This window comes from Macrobrachium rosenbergii, chromosome 55 (assembly GCF_040412425.1).
Source record: "Macrobrachium rosenbergii isolate ZJJX-2024 chromosome 55, ASM4041242v1, whole genome shotgun sequence".
NCBI classification, from domain to species: domain Eukaryota; kingdom Metazoa; phylum Arthropoda; class Malacostraca; order Decapoda; family Palaemonidae; genus Macrobrachium; species Macrobrachium rosenbergii.
This window is the reverse complement of record NC_089795.1, coordinates 27,320,489-27,342,476: the sequence shown is the minus strand read 5'-3', so window position 1 is coordinate 27,342,476 and position 21,988 is coordinate 27,320,489. Positions and strand designations below refer to the sequence as shown.

Genomic DNA, 21,988 nt, shown 5'->3' with positions numbered 1-21,988 from the left:
ATAACTTTCTCGACACAAATATGAAACCCAACATTATTCCATTCAGAATTACTTTGCTGTGAACATGCGCTTTCAATTTAAATAATGAAAGTTTTTAGTGAATCTCATTATTTTGGAATTAAAATCTGTCTTTAACTATTTCCGTCTTTCTTTATCATTTTTCTTACACCAGTTTTATCCATGTCATTCCCGTCACCAAGCGAGCTACGTACTAGAGAAAAGCAATGAAGTATTTTTTCTACACAGTATGCAGTAAATTACTTTTTTAAATAACGTACTCTCTCAGATATGATAGAAACAGCTATTTTGCCCCCGAGAGTTTATCTCTTAGTAGGTCAACATTCTCCATACTGTACGTGGTAATTGAGAAATTGCTGTTGTTCCGAATTGCAACAAAAATGTAGGATGGCAACACATTTTAACTGGTTAAGCGTTGTATATGTGTATCAAATATACATATATTCCCATGGACTGGTAGATTCTGTATACAAATTGCGTTCATCGATTTGTTTCTAAAGCCATTCAGTCTTCCAGATATTACCGTTTAATTCATGTGTAAGTTATAACTCTCTCCACACAAATATGAAATCCGGTATTTTTGCATTCAGACTGGTTTGTTTTCAACGAGCCAACTGGATTTTAACTTATCAAAATCTCAGCGGAACCTCATTATTTTGGATACAAAATTTTATTTAATTTTTCGTTTTTCTTTATTTTATATATATATATATATATATATATATATATATATATATATATATATATATATATATATATATATATATATGTATGTATGTATGTATGTATATATATTATATATATTATATATATATATATATTTTTTTACACCAGTTTCAACTAGCTTTTACTTAATCAGTAAGGGAGCCAAGCACCGGAGAAAAGCAATTACAGTTTTTTCTACGCACTGTAATTAGTTTTTCAAAATTGTGTGCTTCTAAAATTTTATTATTGAGACACCAAGTGTCTGAACAGCAAAAAAAAACTGCAAGGAGAGGAGACAGTATTTGTTCTGTCTGTTTACTCTCTCAACTGATCTCCGCGGACTCTCTTGCCTAATGGATTAGTTGAAGTGTTTATCCTTTGATAGTCCGATGGAATTCCTGAGTGCAAACGTTCAATCTAAACTTCGACGAAAAACCGGAGTTTGAAAGGACAGTTCGATTTAATGGATGTTAAAAAATGTTTAATGAGACAGTCATTACTATACCTAAATCCTCTACGTCTGGAATTAAATTAGGTTGCCATGCATAGGTACCCAAGACTTCGATATCGTAATTAAATTAAGTAAAGAAAATTGAGAAAAGCTCTCGTCATTTTTCTTATCAGCCAAAGAATAGTGAGCAGGGTTATAGTTTTTAAGATGCAAATGCACGAAAGCAACATTTAGGCCAACTTGAAATAGGATCACTAGTTAGATTTAACCTGTGAACAGCTTATTTTACAGCCACAAAATTAACACGTTTTACCAGTATTGCAATAAGCTCCAGAAAACTTTGAAATTCAAAAAGCTGCTGGAACAATTTTAAATGAACGTCATTTTAAATTCTAGGCTAAGATTTAAAGAAGATTGTTCCGAACAACGCTTCACCTTTCCTAAACGCAGAAGAGAACAAGGTTTATAATGGTTTAACATTATCGTGGGATTATATTTTCTTCTTACTTCAGGTAGATTCTGTCGAAGGTACCCTGAAAGTTCATAATCGTGAAATCTTTATCATAACAGATATTATGATTAAGCCACATACAAATATAGGACAGTAATGATAGAACATTCCTCGCTTTGCTGTAAGAAAAGAATAATTTAATACCAAATATTTGTTTATTCAAATAAAGTCAGCTAAAGTTCTGTGTGCAATGGTGGCTGATACTAAACGAATAATATTCTTTGCACAATACCATGAGGTAAGGAGTTAACGATTCTCTTCACACCGTTAATAAGCATATAATTAACAGGATATCAAAGGTCTAAAAGTCATGAAACAATGAACAGGAATTATGCTTTTATACCAAAATCTATTCCTATTAACAGAAATAGAATTTCATTTGTTGACGATTTTGATACCTTATATAATATATCTCTATTGTACATAATTAATGTCATAGTACCTAAAAAGACAGTAAAATGACATTAAAATGATTTTCATAGCTGTAGTCAGCATACTGAACCTATTCTCGATAACATGTATCTTTTCTTTAGTCTACTATTGACTGGTAATGGCTCCTGTAACTGGAATTGAATTAAAATGTTTTAATTCACCGGCATAATGCTAATGCAAGCACTCAGTCAAGTCAGTGGATACTTGTTTGATATTAAAATACCTTATTTGCCAAAAAGATCGAATACTACGTGATATTCGAGGTTGAAAACAAGTGACTTCCAGTGAAATATTCTTATATCAAGTGATCATTTTCGAAAGCAGGACCAGTTACGAATCGTAGTTTTCGCATGAGAATGTAACACCATTTTCTGCGGGAATTGGTGCCATTTTTTGATTACTGAAAATGCTTATTTTTCAAGTGTCTGGTGTTCAAGTTAGGCTTATGAAAGGGTGTTTTATGACATATCTGAATTTTGTCCGACGGCAATGACGTTTGATAACTCGCTTTTTAAGGTCAAGAAGGTAAACTTGTATAAATATTGATATATACATTTTTGAAAGACCAAATTATCAAAGAATTTTCCTTAACGTTCGAACATTATTCAAGTCATATATATATATATATATATATATATATATATATATATATATATATATATATATATATATATATATATATATATATATATATATATATATATATATATATATATATATATATTATATATATATATATATATATATATATATATATATATATGTATATATATATATATATATATATATATATATATATATATATATATATATATATATATATATATATATATATCCTAAGTAAAATGGAAACCTTTTCCTTAACTGTGAAAGAGCAACAGAATCATTGCAACAGGACGTCAGCAGGTAGGTAATCAATATTTTAATTTATGAAAAAATATTTCAGAGAAACAACGACTAAGGATAAACAAACACGTCAGTGATAGCAAAATCCGTCTCTCGATCCCCAGACGACCGTTCCAAAGCGATGGATGTAAAGTTCGGAAATTTATGGAAACTGAAGCAATCATAAAGGGAGAGAACGAAAAAGCAGGGATGACTTTAAACGGCGGTGCGAGGGAATTGAGTAATGATTGCTGCTATAACAAAGGAGAGGAGGGGATCACTAGAGAGGAGAAAAGTAAAGAAAAGAAAAGGGTGAGGATGACGGTGGAAGTAATGGAAATCCTTTTCTATTTGTTATGGCAAATTCTTAAGGACGTTATTGGACAAGGATATATGACCTAATTAACTTTTGTAACGGATATTTTATTGGCTTGTGAAATATCCTTCGTTGATTTCTTCCTTTTGAAAATTTATATTGGTGAAATTACTCTACTTGCATCATATGGTTATCAAATTATTTAAGAATGCCGTTGGTGTTTTGTGTCATAGTCATTATTAAACTTTTAGCAGTGGCATTTTAAAAAGAATACACAAATGAAATTCATGTAAATGTGTACCATTAAATACATCTTAAACTACTTACACATCAGGGTGAAAATAATGTATATGTGGCATAAATGAACCAGTATAGCAGTTCGTTTAAAATATCGTATCAGGAGAAGAAAATGTTTCTAAATATTGTAGCAAAAAATTTTTTTTTTACAAAAAGGGAGAGAAGTCAGAAACTAAGCAAGCCTCTTGAAAGCAATGAAAAGAAGACAAAGGGGATCAACTGAGCAAAAAACAGGAAATGCTTTTGGAGAGAACCATTAGGAATGTGGTAAGTAGACAGCCACGAGATATACAAGGCAGACAGACGTCTGATATGTATGTATATACTCTATACATCATATTTACACATACATACATATACATACATACATACATACATACATACACAAATACATACATACATACATATACAAACACACACACACACATATTAGTTGTTAGTATATATATATATATATATATATATATATATATATATATTATATATATATATATATATATATATATATATATATATATATACAGTAATATGTATGTCTGTGTGTGTGTGTGTGTGTGAAAAGAATGTGATGAACGCACAGAATTGCAAGTTTTTTTTTCTTTTCGTCTTAAACCTGTGTACATTTTCATTCCAGCGTTATTAAACATAATATATGCGCACTGCACCTTTACTGCATAAGTACATTATTACACATAAGACACACACACACACACATATATGTGTGTAGGTGTGAAAAGAATGTAATGAACGCATTGCCAGTTTTTTTTTTGTTTTAAACCTGTGCACATATTTGTTCTGTGTTATTAAATATAATATAGTGCACTGCACTTTACTGCAGCAGAAGATACACACACACATATATATGTGTGTGTGTGTACTTATGCAGTAAATGTGCAGTGCGCATATATATTACGTTTAATAATGCTGGACTGAATATGTGCACAGGTTTAAGATGAAAAGAAAAAACCTGCAATTTTGTGCGTTCATCACATTCTTTTCACCCTTTATGGAATCCTCGTTAACATTCATGCATTTTGTGTATTAATAATGAGGCTTACTTATGGACGAAACGGAAAAAGTCCATGTGTATGCGTTCAATTTATTTCATACATTCACCTCTCATTATTCACACTCCTCACATAACAATCATTTCTCATTGCATTACCTGCGTTGATGAATACTATGGGCGAAAGTGTCTAATATCTACGAACAATAACAAATTCTTCAAGCACGGGTGTTCATTTTTACTGCATACTAATCTAGATTAATTACTTATCGTGGATTATGCAGTTTTCAGTTATAAAAGGTTAATTTCAAATGCATGCTTGCACACACCATTCGATTCCAGCAATAAAGTCAGCGCTTCACTACTTACATAACAAAATTAATGTTATTACATCTGTTCATTTATTCCCCATCATTAACCATTGCTCATCCATTCAAACGCTTCAAATTACAATTCTGCAACACTGTGTTCCATGCTTATCTGATTTGCTAACTATCTCTAAGGCTATTTCCCATTTTCCACAGTACTGTAAACTAATAAAAACTACGAATATTTTAATAAATGAACCAAAAGAGAAATGTGCAGAGGTCAACGAGTTTTTCTCATGATCATTTGAAATGGTTTATCTCGTTGAGAGGGTTTCAATTTCAAAGTCAGCAGGGTTCATAGCCTCATTTGTTTTACAAAATAAAACTTAATTTTGAAGATTTGCCTTTTTTTCTCTGATGCGAATTATATTCCGGAAGAACTGAAAGCGCCTAAGTTATGATACATTGATCTATCTAAAGTCCTAAATCATTTTTACTGCAAAGGCATCTGAAGCGGAAAAAGTAACATTTTATTTCAAAGCCTCAAAAGAAAATAACAAACTGCTCAAGCTTGACAAAGGGAAAAATTGAAAGATGTTTACCTAATGCTGAATAGCATGTGCTCGTGGATTCTGACGCTCGCTCTGAGAAGTACTCAAACATATGAATGAAATGTTTACCCGACACATTTCAATAAAAGAGCTCCCATTCCCCGATTGAGAAATATAATCCACTGTACAAAATAGAGATGGTTCTCACCATCATAAGTAACTGATGGATTGTAAAGGTATAGAGGTGAAGAAAATGCTTTTTTTTTACTCTCTCTCTCTCTTTCTCTCGTGTATAAGTGAAGAAAATACACACTTTATTTTTTTCTCTCTCTCTCTCGCTTTGGATTGTTCCATTACAGCTCCCTCGTGTCTTCTCATCCTATCTCTTCAACCAGTGAGAGATAAACCATAAAGATTACTGTTCGTTCAAGAAGCTAAATGTATTGGAAAGAGTCACATTTCATGTAGGAAGAAGCGCAGCCGAAGGTCTGAAAACAGAATTGGATATTTTGAAGAGCTGCTGTGAGTTTTGGCGGTAATTCACTTGATTTTGTGGCCGGATACAGAAGCCATTTTATGGAGGAAGAAGTTCTTTTAGCGAAGGAAAAATCTTTTTCTCTTTTCTTCTTTCAGGATCGGATGATGTATTGTTTTACTGGTATCGTGTTGTTGTATTTTTAGTTAGAAAATTGTTAAGAGAATTATAGGTCATTGTTTTTTGTTTTATTAAATACAAATTCACGTAACGGGAATCTTCGGAATATGCTAAACTATTTTTAAAAATCACAAATCATAGAAATGACAGATGCACTTGTCTTAGGCTAAAGCAGGCGAATCATGATTATTGGAAGGTTTTGCCCAAAACCCTTGACAAGAAACGCCAGCATTTATTGAAATAAAAACAATGCAACGATGCTAAACTCAATTATTTTCTATTTCCAACATTTCACATGACAAAAAATATCACAAAGTGGTATTTAATTTGCTTCAAAGAATAAGAATTCACGTATTCATTTTTGTAATGCAATGAAGCTAACTGAAGAACATATGTCCAGCAATTATATTCATTAAAAATTATTTTGTAAATTGAAGCGAGGGAAAATAGTACATGTGTGACCAGTTTTTCATACCCAGAGAAGAAAATGCGACACTAACTTGATAAGAGTACACGAGCATATCGTAATTTCCCTGTCTTAACAAAATTAGAAGGTCATTTGTAATTAAGGTAAGGTACATTCGTTAATTTTATAAGATGATAAAGTTTAGGAATATTATAGCTCAGGCCATGAATAAAATTCAGGCAATTGAAAATTGATTTATTTAATATATAAAACACGGTAACCCTTATGCAATACCTTCCGAACTCTTTTAACCGATATTATTTAATAATATATCTATTTATTATAAACTATCATTTACTGAAGTAATATATTTTCATATATGTTATCGAAGGGGAACTTTTAGTTGATAATAACCCTTATGCATTTATCACATCACCTGATTCACTCTGCACTTCGGAAGTAATATATTTCATATATGTTACCGACCACGGGACGCAGAACTTTTTTAACCTTGCCATTATAGATATGATATTAAAGGACGCTTGTAGCTGATTGTATATGCGAATCACATAAATAGTCATATTATATATATATAAACGCATATCAATACGGCAGAGGTGGGTATTGCCTCCAAAACGCAAAACATGATCGACGGGTGGGTTATGGGAGATGGTATTCACTTATATATGGTTAGTGTGTCATATGATTCTCGTCCGTCGCTGGTTGCACGGACGGTGGACTTATTATCAACTAAAATTTCTCGTAACATATATGAAAATATATTACCATACTGATTGTAAGAATCACGGTGATTATTAGTCATAATATGGTACAAACGCATTCACACGGGTCAATACGGCAGAGGTGGGTGGATACTTTCCAAAACGCAAAACACCTGAGTTCGACGGGTGAGTTGATGGGAGATGGTGTGGCCGATGTATCATGTGTCGTTGGTTCGACCCCACGGACTGGACTTATTATCAACTGTACCTCTTGGTAAATATATATTATATTATGAAGAGAATTGATATTCCTTGATTATATATATATATATATATATGTATATATATATATAGAGTATATATATATATATATATATATATATATATATATATATATGCATATGTAAACTACATACATGCATATTAGCTACACATTACATTTGTGTGTATGTATATATGTGTTTACTGTTGGATTAATATGAAAAGTTCTCACTTTCAGGTAAGTTCTCACTACACCTGTATTAAATTAATGCCGTGAACAGGTAAATGGTGCATCGTCGGCTGTAAAGGGGATGAACATCATCACAAATACTTGCTGAAAAACATACATACATACATATCGATAGATAGATAGATACATCATGTATTCATATGAGTCTGTTTGTGTAGTTAGTGGTAGGACCGTACTTCTAACTTAGAATCCTTGTTTTATTCGTATGACTTTTTAATACCATTTACTTGTTATTTAGAAATTACTACTTATACGTAGCTGAAATTAAAAATCGAATTTTTGCACTTGATAATCAAATTATGTAAATGATTCGCTACAGCCAAAAAAGGTTTAATTACATTAATTGACTACTGTAGTAGTGCAAGTGATGTAATTCCGGCTTTTACCACGGCAAAATATGACGAGTATTTAATAGGAGTAATATGCTGAATACGATATTACACTTGATGAAAATAGCGCTTATCGACGGAATTTAGCGATCTTTGTTTTACGTGAGGGTAACTTTCCATTCATGGGTTTCTGGAAATCCTAATTTCTTCTTTTTTCCATTACATGAGCCTTTATTTTATTCCTCCTTCTTTAGATATATATATATATATATTATATATATATATATATATATATATATATATATATATATATATATATATATGAATGTCTTTTCCTGTAATACTCTGGCTCATAAAACTATTTAAACGTTGAAACTATATTTCATGCTGTTCCTGGTAGAATATGGACAGGTGGAAAGTTACAATTTGTATACAAAACAGAAGGTGTTCAGCCTGATGTTAAGGGAGGTGGCGTTTCTAAGAAGGAGGAGATTGACCAAATTCCCTAGTGGTTTTTTATTCTCTGGTTTGGCGATTTGGCGGTGTTTCTTGGGTCTCCTTTCGAGGATTTTAGATCACATATATATATATTGTCACCTGTCCATATATATGAACAGGGGTACAGAAACAATGAAAATATATGGTTTCAATGTTTAAATAGTGTTTTATGGGCCTCTTATTTTCATATATATATATATATACATATATATATATATATACATACACAGTATACTGTATATATATATAATATATATATATATATATATATATATATATATATATATATATATATATATATATATATATATATATATATATATATATATATGCAATGTTTTCTTGAAATATTTCCCTCAACTGGATTTCCTATTTTGAGCATAATGCATTATTCGAAATAGAACAGAAATGAGACATTTTACGAATAAGTTAATATAAAGCCACGCAGCTTTTGACCACAAACGTAGAGACATTATATTTTGCAATTCTCATCACCTTCTGATGTAATCACAGTCAAAATTAATACTAGACTTCCACTTTAAAACAGTAAATCCAATAATAGCGTCAGCTGGCGCCATAATAAAAATATTGGCATTATGCTATCACTCCTTCCACCAGGGGTGTAACCCTGGGTACAATGCAAACAGATCCGAAGGATCGCTTCGGAGGAAATGAAATACGTGACTGAATGTGTGTGTATGTGTGTGTGTGCGGGTTAGTGTTTGTGGAAATGTTTGTGTGGGTTTTTTCATTTATATGTAAGTCGTGCTCAGAACAAAATCAGGGCAAGGATTACGCATTTGTTTGTGTCTGAATTCTTGTAGGGTATAAATATTTTTTTTTTACTTTTTTTTTTAAAGTTTCGAAAAGAACAAGAAGCATTTTTGCGTGTTTGTGTACGCGGCTTTTTTTTCCCAGGAAGAGGAAGGTTGAAAAGATTCCTAGACATTTATTTCTTTAGATTAAGCTGAATACGAGTGGCTGCGGCGTTCTGTTGAGAGAAACTTATTAAATAATTAATTAATGCATAATTATCACTTTGATGCCAGTGTAATGACTTAGTAAGCACTAAACCAAGTGCATTAATAATGTTATATAATAAGTTCTTTCTTTCACTGACAAAACAGAGTTGTTCTACAAAGAAGAGAATAATTTAAATAAATAATTATTGTGGCTGATATATAAAAATTAATAGCAGTATTTCTTCTTTGAGAAGTACTAAGAAACCTATATAAAATTCGATCATTTATATAACAATACCATGAGTAAGCTAGCTTAAAGGTCACATGACTTTAACTCATAGATTTCAAAGAAAAAAAAATGCTCGCAAAAGACGGTTACGAACCATTCTTTGTTTGAGAACGTCTCAAATAACGAGCAGAAAAGCAGAAAGCACTGCGTCCAGGATTAGGTAACCAAATCCTTTTCCATATCGAGTGACGATTTTGCGGATCGGAAATATTCAGCATCTTTGTAATAGGATTATTGGCGAACGTCATTGTGATTTTAATATTACCTGTTTGATAGACCCCTAAATAAAAAAAATACACAAGGCGATTTTTATCACGTCTCTCTATCTCTCTCTCTTTCTCCATATATATATATATATATATATATATATATATATATATATATATATATATAATATATGTATATATATATATATATATATATATATATATATATATATATATATATATATATATATATATATATATATATATATATATATATACACTACCTGACCAACCTGTGCCGCCCCAGGAAAACTCTGAAGAACTCAAAAAATTTCCTTGCAACTCCTTGTACTGACTGCCCCTTTTATCTAGGAGTTACTGTGCTGACTGTCCCTTTTATCCAAATATTACTGTTCTGACTGTCCCATTTATACGGGTATTACTTTGGTGACACTCCCGTTTACCCAGTTATTACTGTGGAGACTGTCCCTTTTATCCAGATATTATTGTACTAGCTATCTCTTTTGTCCAGATATTGCTTTGCTGACTGCCCCATTTATCCAGTTATTACTATGGTGATTGTCCCTTTCCTACAGGTATGACTGTACTGACTGCCCCATTTATCCAGGCCTTACTGTACTGACTGTCCCCTTTATCCAGGTATTACTGTAGTTTCTGCCCCATTTATCCAGTTATTACTGTGGTGACTGTTCCATTTATCCAGATGTTACCGTGGTGACTATCCCGTTTATCCAGTTATTACTGTGGAGACTGTCCCTTTTATCCAGATATTATTGTACTAAATATCTCTTTTGTCCAGATATTATTTTGCTAACTGTCCCATTTATCCAGTTATTACTGTGGTGACTGTCCCTGTATGACTGTACTGACTACCTCATTTATCCAGGTGTTGAATTCCTCGTTGGACTGGTCGGTACCATTCTCGGGTAGCACTCTGTTGGGCCCGTGTTTGATTCTCCGACCGGCCAATGAAGAATTAGAGGAATTCATTTCTGGTGATAGAAATTCATTTCTCGCTATGATGTGGTTCGGATTCCACAATAAGCTGTAGGTCCCGTTGCTAGGTAACCAAATCATTCTTAGCCACGTAAAATAAGTCTAATCCTTCGGGCCAGCCCTAGGAGAGCTGTTAATCAGCCCAGTGGTCTGGTTAAACTAAGGTATACTTAACTTACCCAGGTGTTACTGTACTGACTGTCCCCTTTATCCAGGTATACTGTAGGTTCTGTCCCATTTATACAGTTATTAATGTGGTACTGTCCCATTTATCCAGATGTTACTGTGGTGACTGTCCCATTTATCCAGTTATTATTCAGCTGACTTTCCTATTTATTCAAATATTACTGTACTGACTGTCCCTTTTTTTCCAGGCATCACTGTAGTTTCTGTCCCATTTATCCAGTTATTACTGTGGTGACTGTCCATTTTATCCAGGTATTACTCTGCTGACCTTCCCATTTATCCAGGTATTATTGTGCTGGATGTCCCTTTTATCCAGGCATTACTGTGGTGACTGTCCCATTTACCCATGTATTACTGTGCTGACTGTTGCATTTATCCAAATATTACTGTATTGACCGTCCCTTTTATCCAGGTATTACTGTGGTGACTGTCTATTTTATCCAGACATTACTGTGTCGACTGTCCCTTTTATCCAGGTATTATTGTGGTGACTGTCTATTTTATCCAGACATTAATGTGTCGACTGTCCCTTTTGTCCAGGTATTACTGTGGTGACTGTCCCATTTATCCACCATTAAACCTAAACACACCCCACCCTCACTAAACATAAACACAAACCTTGATACAGAATTGTTAATCCCAGGAAAGAAAAGCATTTTTTCATTCAATAATATATTTCTATGGTATCGAGTGCATGAAATAAGGTATGATACGCCCATAGAGTTTATTTATCACATACGTTACGAAGTAAAGGGGGAAAGGGGGATTGGGAACAGAAAGGGGAAGGGGGTATGGGTTTGAAAACCACACTATTATCTAAGTTGGGTCAAATGATGAAAACGTGACAAAGTTTGTCTAGACCTGCCAAGTGGTTACCACATACGTTACAGCGGGAAGGGGGAAGGGGAAGGGATAGTGGGTACAGGTTTGAAACCTCCCCTAATATCTAATTTGGCTCAAATGGTGGCCACGTACCAAATTTTGTCTAGACCGGCCAAGTGGTTACCACGTACGTTACAAAAGGAAAGGGGATGAGGATGAGGGAAGGGGAAGCGGGGTATGGGTTTGAAACCTACCCTGTTATCTGTGTTGGGTTAAATAATAGCCGCGTGCCAAATTTTGTCTAGATCGGCCATGTGGTTACCAAATAAGTTACAAAGGGAAGGGGAAGGGGGACGGCGGAAGGGGAAGGTGGTACGGATTTGAAACCTACCCTATTATCTAAGTTGGGTCAAATGATGGCCATGTGCCAAATTTTGTCTAGGTCGTTCAAGCGGTTCGGATTTCTATACCACGCAAACACACATACAAACATGCACACATAAAATATCTTATTATATATATATATATATATATATATATATATATATATATATATATATATATATATATATATATATATATATATATATATATATACCACACATATATATGTGTGTTTATATATATATATATATATATAAAGTCAAATATAAAGACACTTCCGCTTCTGGTTTCTTTTTAGAAAAGGAAAAAATTTGACTGAGTTTATAATTGCCTGGAATTCTTAACATTTTGATTGTGAAATTCGCTACGGGGAACATACTTACACACTTTGCACTTGTAATGATGTACTGATTAATGAGTGTTATTAAGTATAAAGGGAAATACCAGAAAAGACTGATATAATATCTCTTAACGTGTATTTTCCTTTAAAAAATTAGGAGATTCTTTCACGTAAGAAATGTCTAATTAGAAATTAACAAGAACCCATATGTCATTAATAGATGAAAATAGAAACAAACGGAAAATTTTATAAATGTAATATGATAACTTTATGATTGCTAAAAATAATGTTCTTCCCTTTTTCTTCAGCAAAAATGGGATACATAAAAAAAAATAAAAATTACGCATGTAATCCGAGATGAGTATAAAGAGAGGTTTGGCATGAAGTAAAACAAAAGCAACCTGATAAAAAAATAGGGCAAAAAAAGAAAATAAAAGAGAGCCTGACACTCAGGAGACATTTTCAAAGGGATGGAGGGAAAAATATATATTTTTCTTCTCACAAAGTTTGTGATATTGGAAAGGGACCCCAAAAAAGTTAGTAAAAAGAAAGAGAAGACGAAAAATTATTTTACCAAAAGGACAAGCGTAAACACATTTACTATTCATACAATATAAAGGAAAAGAGAGACAGAAAAAAATAGCTGGAGGAATATCAAATGAAGAATTTAAATGAATTTTGAGAGATGATACCAGCAGAGCAAAGGATTTTTCTCGGAAATTCTGCTAAGAATTTAAATGAAATATAAATCGGTCGATTGACAGGTTATTACTGTTCTAAAAATATAATTTCCAATAGTTTGGTGTCAGTTTTTCTCCCAGTTTTCTTTTATCCCTATGAAATTTCACTTCTATCCCAAAGCGACAGATATGTTTTACTGAGCAAAGTAACAACCAGTCTTATACCTTGTTTTCGTTACGTATAAATCTTTAGAGATAAAGGTAAGCTTTCATGCTTATTTTCTTTCCAAATTATTTAACTCTTTTTGAACTATATGATGATTTCGTGCACCGGAAGAAAGTTCTGCATTACTATGACAATACCAGTTTCCTCCAGTAAGTGGGCGAATTTGGAATATTTCCATACTACATTTAATGAAGAAGACCGATTGGAAATCAGATATTTGTCCGCCGAAAAGCAGCATCCTTTTAAGATTTTCCTTATACTTGTGCCATGAAAGAAAGAAATCTATATAGATTCTAAAAGTGGAATAAGTAGTTTATATCTATAACTGTTAAGCGAAAAAGAATGATTATACAGTATAAACAAGTAATGGTTCCACAAAAGAGCACAATGGAAAATCAGGAAGCTTGGAAAAAAAATGTGGTAAAACTTTGCTACAGTTGCACGGCCTGACTCCCACCAGTCGCCGACCGGGACTGGTTACGGCCTTTTTTTTTTTTTTTTCCGCGGCCGGCCGGGGGGGGGGGGCGGTCTCCGGCCAGGTTAGGTAGGTAAGACCTGATTAGGTCAGGATCTGGCATTATAGGAAAGGTTATTTCTATTTATTTATGAGGAACCTGTCCGGTCGACGACTGGCGGGAATCAGGCCGCGGAACTAAAGTAAAGTTTTACCAAAAATGTTTTCAATAAGGGTCTTATTGAAAGCAATCCAATGTATAAGAACTTACTATGACCTCGAAATCACGGAGGTAATTTTTTTCACTTAAAGTAATAATTCCGGCCTTCCATAATTAAGTGAACAGATCACAAAATTTGAAAAATGATCACAGCAATTGTTATCATAAACTTGATACTCCCAGATAATAGATGGATGAAGGTGAAACAATATCACTAAAAGTGAGATTGGGAGGGAATTTTTCCTATTTCTGTTCATAAGATTGCTCTTTCCTGATGGCTTGATATTCTTATTTTTCTGTCAACTACATAAATCTTCATTTTAAGAATTTTTGTAGGACATCATATGGATGTCCTTAGGTATCCTTCCTGATGGCTCTACTGATAGCCGACTAAGTTCGAATTGTACGAGGAAATGTCTACTGTATCGAAAGGAGAAGCTTTTATAATAAACATTGATCCTAGGGATGGTTTAGTAAAGGTGCTTTCTTTTTTAACTCTGCTTGATGGAATACTTAATCATTAATCTAAATCACTGTATGAGAAGGGAAGGAATTTAATAGCCAACTTGCCAGACCATAACAAATCCTGTTTGGTCAATTGCTTTTCCAACTTTACGTATTATTTATAAAGTTTAATGAGAATCTGTTATATACGATACATTAGGTGTTTGTTTTGAACTGCAAACTTTTCATCATTGTAAACAATAACGCACGCAGTGCCGTTGATAGCCACAGATATCAACGACTGAATCCAAATAAAAAATGCTTATTTTTTCAGTCTGTTTACAGAATATATGAACTAACGTTTGAGCTTGGGAAAGTATTCTGTTCTTGGTTTTTCTTTTTTTGTAACATATGAGTTTCTCCAGCTACTGATGATATTAATTATAAAAGCCTACGTAACATTAAGACATATCATCTAATCTATTTATATAATATTAGTGAAAGAACATGCAAACAAAGAAGGACTATAATTATTGTTGTTAAGAACGCAGTAATTTTAAAACTAAGAAATCAAGAAAAGCATAGTTGCAAAAATTGAAGCTTATCCGGTTTGCCAAATTGTTGTAATGGGTACATGGAAACAGATGAAACCTTTTGAACCAATTTGAGAAGAGATGTACTGTACAACCCAATAATGAAGAGCATGGACTCAACAAACCAGATGAATGTCATGTTCATTGCTTTCAAAAATCATCTCATGCAACGTGAAGTCTGATGCATAAAACAAGTAAAAAATTCAAGAAGCTTTGTAGAGCAATCACCCATTTCGCATTAGAAAATTTCTATAAAAAAAAGCGACCCTGTGATGAATTGGATATAAATCGCAGTTAGCTGATATGAAAAGTTATATGAATAAGAAGAAAAATAAATAAGAGAAGAAAATGACAGGAAACAGTTTCAGTAGAAAGACAAAGGCTATTTTTTTTATTTGTATTCTCAAAAAAAAAAAAGTGAAGAGACCAAGAGGGAAAAGTAATGCAAACCTGAAAAAGAATGTACTAAAAAAAAAACCTGCGAATGCTGAGATAGAAATGGTTAACAATTGCTGTGGTTAATAACTAGCTCTAAAATAAAAGACAGGAAGGGGATGGCCAAGCAAAAGAAAATAAAAGCAAAGAAAATAAAACCAAAGCAAATTATTACGAAGGAATGACGGTAAGCGTAGCACATGAAGATGACCAGTGAAATTTAATAACCGAATTGAAACTTCGGAAACTTATGAATTTCTAAAATTTTGCTGGGTGCGATACTTTATGTTCATTTGAAATCCCAGTTGACAATAACTTGCATCAAGCACATTCTCCCTATTGTATATTTTGATTTCATGTGCAATTTTCAACATATCCTACCCAAAAAACCATGAAACTGATTATAGATATCCTAAAATGCAGCACTAATGCTTCTTTTGAATTAGTCTTGTAATTCTTAAGGACTATTATTTTAAATATCATTCTTCCGAAGAAAGATACGATTTGTTTAACACTGAATATATTTCTTCATAGTAATACCTTCTGCAAAAGTAGCTGAAACATCTATGCCTATCGAGAGAGAACGAGAGAAGCGCAGACAGATAGAGACATAAAACAAACCTGTATTTGAAAAGAGATACCTGTGTTCCATGTGTTACCTGATCAGAAAATTATTTCTTATTCATGGAGCCTGAGTGCTACAGAATATATCATTTACGTACCTGACAGTAGACATCACTCTGGCTTAGTCTGGAGTATTTTATTCAGAAGTCACAGAGGTTCAACGCTTACGTAACTTCTCGTTAATCTCGGTCATCGATACACTCGTACGACATACAGAAAAGATGTGCCTGACAGGAACACTGAAATACCAGACAAAACATTTAATGGTGCTAAGAAATTCATATCTCTCCTTCGAGAAAAAAATCTTTTTCATGTTGTAGCCTGTTGTAAACTAAATCAAATATGAATAAAATTCAGTTGCATAATAGAGATGACATAGATAAATCAAAAGCTTGCTTTTCTTTCACTCTGGATGAAATGGTACATTTTTATAGATATATATGTCAGTTCTTGACTGCTATTTTTATGTATTAAATGTCTATGCTAACTTTCCTACTGTTTCCATCACACGTGGACAAGATATTTGAGGTGAGGGTTTACTGATAAATTCAATAATAAAGGCTTCCTGTTTTTGATAAGGGTGAGTGAGCAAGGATAAAGAAATGTTTTGACAACTTCCTGACGATTACAATTGTCTTAGACTTCAAATTTAGAAATTTCTGATATGCTTTGGTATTTTCATAGATATTTGGGAAAGTGGAAAAAAATTAATTGCAGAATGTCTTTGAAAAATAAAATCGTATTTTCCTGCCATCTGGGACAGAATTCAGCAGAAAAACGTGAAGAACGGTATTTTCAATAAAATGTTATAAAATACGAACCAAAAGCCTTCGTTTTGACAAGGAAGATAAAAACAGAAATTCTAGAAGGAAGGACTGTTGTTTTTTATAATGCACACTGACACAAATTGGCTTAAACTTATGAGAATCTCCATTGTCTAACGTCCACTGACCAAGTATTCCAACTTTCAGAACTGTATTCTACCGTGCAGTTCTTACCAATTTTGATATATAAATTTTAAAACCATTCGGTTCCTTTTCTCATAACTTAGTGCTACAATTTTCATTACAACGTTGAAAACATTCTGATTGTTTGGTTTCTAAGGAACGGAGTTAGACCCTCTTCTTGAGTGTAATTCTTGATATATTGCTAAAGATATATTAAAAACCTTAAGTTTTACGAGTCAGGGGGAATGTAGCTAAACCAAAATTTCTATTTGGACAGGATACTTATATAAGAGTCCTGCTCGATCTTCTTACAACTACACCAGTCTGGTGTGTTGCGGTTATGCTGCCCATCTGCTACTCAGCGGGGTCGGGTGGTGAGGAGGAGGGGACGAGTTGAATCTTGGGTGTAGATCAAGACGGTCAAGTATTTATTCCTTGGACCGAGGGAAAAAAAGTATATCTTAGACGGTCAAGTATTTATTCCTTGGACCGAGGGAAAAAAAGCATATCTTCGTTTAACCAGACCACTGAGCTGATTAACAGCTCTCCTAGGGCTGGCCCGAAGGGTTAGATTTATTTTACGTGGCTAAGAACCATCTGGTTGCCTAGCAACGGGACCTACAGCTTATTGTGGAATCCGAACCAAATTATGACGAGAAATGAATTTCTACCACCAGGAATAAATTCCTCTAATTCTTCATTGGCCGGTCAGAGAAATCCAAATACTTGATCCACACCCAGGATTAATACCATCCCCCCCCAACAGAACAGCATGTGGGCAGCATAACCGCAACAAACCAAACTGGTGAAGTTGTCAGAACATCAAGCAGGAACCTGACATATACTGTAAATTCTGTCCGTGTAGATTTTATCTAGTTACACTGCCTCTGAAAACGGTCTTCATATTCCCCGAACAGAGAAGGGTAGAAAGGTGATAGCAGCTTATTTATATGAGCAACATCCCAGTCTCCCCTTTTTCTCCACTTCACGTGGAAGTTCTTTCAGAAATCCTTCCGGCCATTTGATCCTATCTCTTCAACCACCGAGAGATAAACTCTGTTGATTATCTTTCGCTCAAGAAAGTAAATGTATCGGAAAAAGTAATATTTCATAGCGAGTGAGGTGCACCGAAGGTGTGTGAGTTCTAGCGGAAATCCATTTGAGTTTATGGCCGAAAGTACTCTAACAACGCTGATGTGGAAGTTTTGTATAGAAAAGAGTTTTTGTTTACGAAAGGGAGAAAACCCTTTTTTCTGCAGAGTTGGATAAGCGATCGTCTTACCGTCGTTCGAGCTGCTGTAATTCTCACTTGGAAGACTGAACGGGAATGGTGACGGGAATCCTTTTAGTAGGAATCTTAAACATACTGCATAGATGTATCCAAAGTACATGCTCTACAAATATCAGTTACACCTTTGTTTAAGTTGGGTAAGGTTTATTGTAGCGGTCGCGGAGTTTAGGGGATAAACAAATGCTGTTACTACAATCGGTCAAATACTCTACTTAGGATCGCTGGGGAGGGCCGAATGATGAATTGCCGTCTCTTTGTTGTGATAAAAGTGTTGCCTCAGAAGAGCCTGCTCAAATGAAGGTTTTCTAACGTGCAGCCATGAGTTTAAAAGTCTAAGAAACACAGCTGACTTAGATATTTTTTACTGGAAACCTAATTTTTTTACATCAAAATGACGAACACTTTTACCACATACCGACTTCTATATCAGGCCAGTCATTCAGTCGTCTACGGTACATATTCTAACGCTATGATTGCGTCATGAAACCTACCAATCCCTCTGTGCTACTGATTACTATTTACTCAGCTGGTCCTTTTCAACTTCGTAATTACATATCTATCAGTACAGACACACACATTACATACGTTTATGAGACTAGAGTTCATGTTTTTGTTTACTTTCAAACAATATATCCCTGCAATTTCATACGTGTCTAACCTGACATTTCTCTTGATCAATCAAGCCTTTTTAGTTTTCTGTAAAAGAAAACTATTGAGATGGCCTTGTCTGTCCGTCTACACTTTTTCTGTCCGCCTTCAGATCTTAAAAACTGCTGAGGCTAGAGGGCTGCAAATTAGTATGTTGATCATCCACCTTCCAATCATCAAACATACCAAATTGCAGCCCTCTAGCCTCAGTGGTTTTTATTTAATTTAAGGTTAAAGTTAGCCGTGATCGTGCGTCTGACAACGGTATAGGACAAGCCACCATCGGGTCGTGCTGAAAGTTTCATACAGCATCATACCGAGACCATCCAAAGATAGAGCTATTTTCGGTGGGCTTGATTATACGCTGTACAGAAAACTCGATTGCGCCAAAGAAACTACGGCGCATTTTTTACTTTTATTTTTCATAATATTCGAAAGTCAATTTATATCATACACCTTCCCTGGTGTAACTTAGTGTGTCCTTATAATACTTTGTCTCTGCCTCCTCTGTCTTAAACAAAGAAACAATTATTTGGAAATTTCCCTTATTTAACCGTACTTCCGCCACCCTAGTCATCTCACTCATAATCTCACTATCGATTTCTCGTCTTCTTACATTAATTATCATCACAGCCTAGCTTTCTTTAATGTAATTGGTCCGATAATGTTCAAAACATTGCTGCTCTTCTTGAAAGGTAACATCAAGAACCTCAACTTCTCCGCAGCATAGACGGTTTCATTCGCTGCAAAACTCGTGGCTACAAGATTACGAAACCGGTAAAAGTCAGACATTCCAGGTCGTGTACGTGTATGAACCAACATTTCTAATTCAAAATGTCTGCTTCAGCTACTGCTGCCCCTTTACTTATAGCTTTCCACAGCATTTTATTATGACTTTTCAACTGTCGTCATTCTTATATGTAATATTCGCTAATTAAAGTTTGACCATTTAAAATTCTATAAGAGTCCAATAACATAAGGGTAACGCCTAAACGATAAATACCACTTTCTTGAAATTTTTGAAACTCTGGCTTAGGTAAGAGTGCTGATATCCCGTAGAAATGCTTTGGATCAGCCTAAAAATTAAGTGAGGTTTTCCTAGAAGTTTTTCTTCTGGTTAGCTCTGGCTCCAACATTCATTAAACTTAACTTTCAGACGAGCTGCTCGTTCCCAAAACGAAAGTCAAAATAGTGTTTAATGGTGCCGTAGTCTCTGCTGCTCTGCTCTCAAAGGTCTCTCAGCCGCAAGTTTACGCTGTATATCATTCGTTTGCCCGTCTGTGTAGCATGTGCTTGGGCGTCTCATCCATGAATCCTTTTTTCTCTCCATTTCCTGCTTGAACTATATAGCCTGCTTCTTAATGGTAAAGTACAAAGGAGATTCCTCAAGCGAGTGTGTTTACCTTGTATGTGTTTCTTCAGGTTTTCATTCTTCCTTTTTTTTGCAATTACGTGATAACAGCAATGTCTTCCTTGTCCATTTTGATATATGTTGACAAGTGATGACCTTCAAAGTTCCTCACCTGCATTGTAACAGCTGTAAACCATTAACCTATTTTGTATAATTATGTAAGTAATTGCAATAAGCAGTCGCAAAAATGTTGTGTATCTGCTCTTCATTCGTAAGACGAACTCATCAAGCTCTGCCTTACTACAATAAAATGTTCTGCTGGATTTTGTAGTTTTACCAAATACATGGTATATACTCTTAATTGTATTTAAAAAACCGTTTATCTTTATTCTTCGTAAATACTCTTTTGATGGTTCATTACTCTACTCTTTCCTAATATTTTGTAGAAACTAAGCGACTTGTTTTCCTCAGCAAAATAAATCACATTTAAGCATTCGAACTGGAAATGAAAGGGAAGTTCGACAGTAAACTTTTTTTTTTTTTTTTGTTTCACCGCTCACCCACAAAGCATAAAATTGGGAAATTTATATCGTTCCAAAAAGAAATTGCCGTTCGTTGATTAAAAGAGAACAAAACATATTTGCCCCGTTCTTTTTTGTTATGCCGAAATAAAACAAGAATATTTTGCTCACCTGGCGTAGCAGACGCGACCAATAAAACATTTAGTCACATGCATACGCAAACGCAGCCAAATTGCTCGGCCGTGCATACGCATAGCCACAGGCACAAACACATACACACACGCACATACATTTTAGAGGAAAAAATTGGATAAATATGAAAACATAAAAATTGTGCAAAACGGTAGAAATACGCAGTCAAAATTTATGTGGAGAAAACTTTTGCGCGGATGTGTGCGTGCTTGTGTGTGTCAATGAATATCACTTTTCCTCACTACTAATTACCACTCATTAGTTAGTATGAGTTCGATTAGCTTTTCCTCTTACAATTACTGTATTTCAGATACAGAATTTAAAAAAAATTCATGTTTTGAAAATTTATAATCTCAAAAAATCGTACGAAGATCCTACAATGTATATTTCTTCAGTCATAAGAAAAGTTAAATTATCATTTACTTAGTGACATTATTAATAACTGTTCTGACTGCTCACTTAATAAACATTTGGAATTTTCTACATTAACGAAATTGATGAAGATGCCACCGTTTTGAATTTTGTTCTGCAGTTTGCATCATCCTACTAATCTAG

At 33.9% G+C, this 21,988-nt stretch overlaps 1 long non-coding RNA gene across 1 annotated transcript in view; it reads right to left on the bottom strand.

The window, feature by feature from the left end:
• The window catches only part of LOC136835714 (uncharacterized), a 437,685-nt gene that overhangs the window by 196,482 nt on the left and 219,215 nt on the right, over positions 1–21,988 (bottom strand). Inside the window, exon 4 of the long non-coding RNA XR_010852252.1 lies at positions 16,582–16,722. This is a non-coding gene — a long non-coding RNA (uncharacterized lncRNA). The remainder of the gene's footprint in view (positions 1–16,581; positions 16,723–21,988) is intronic.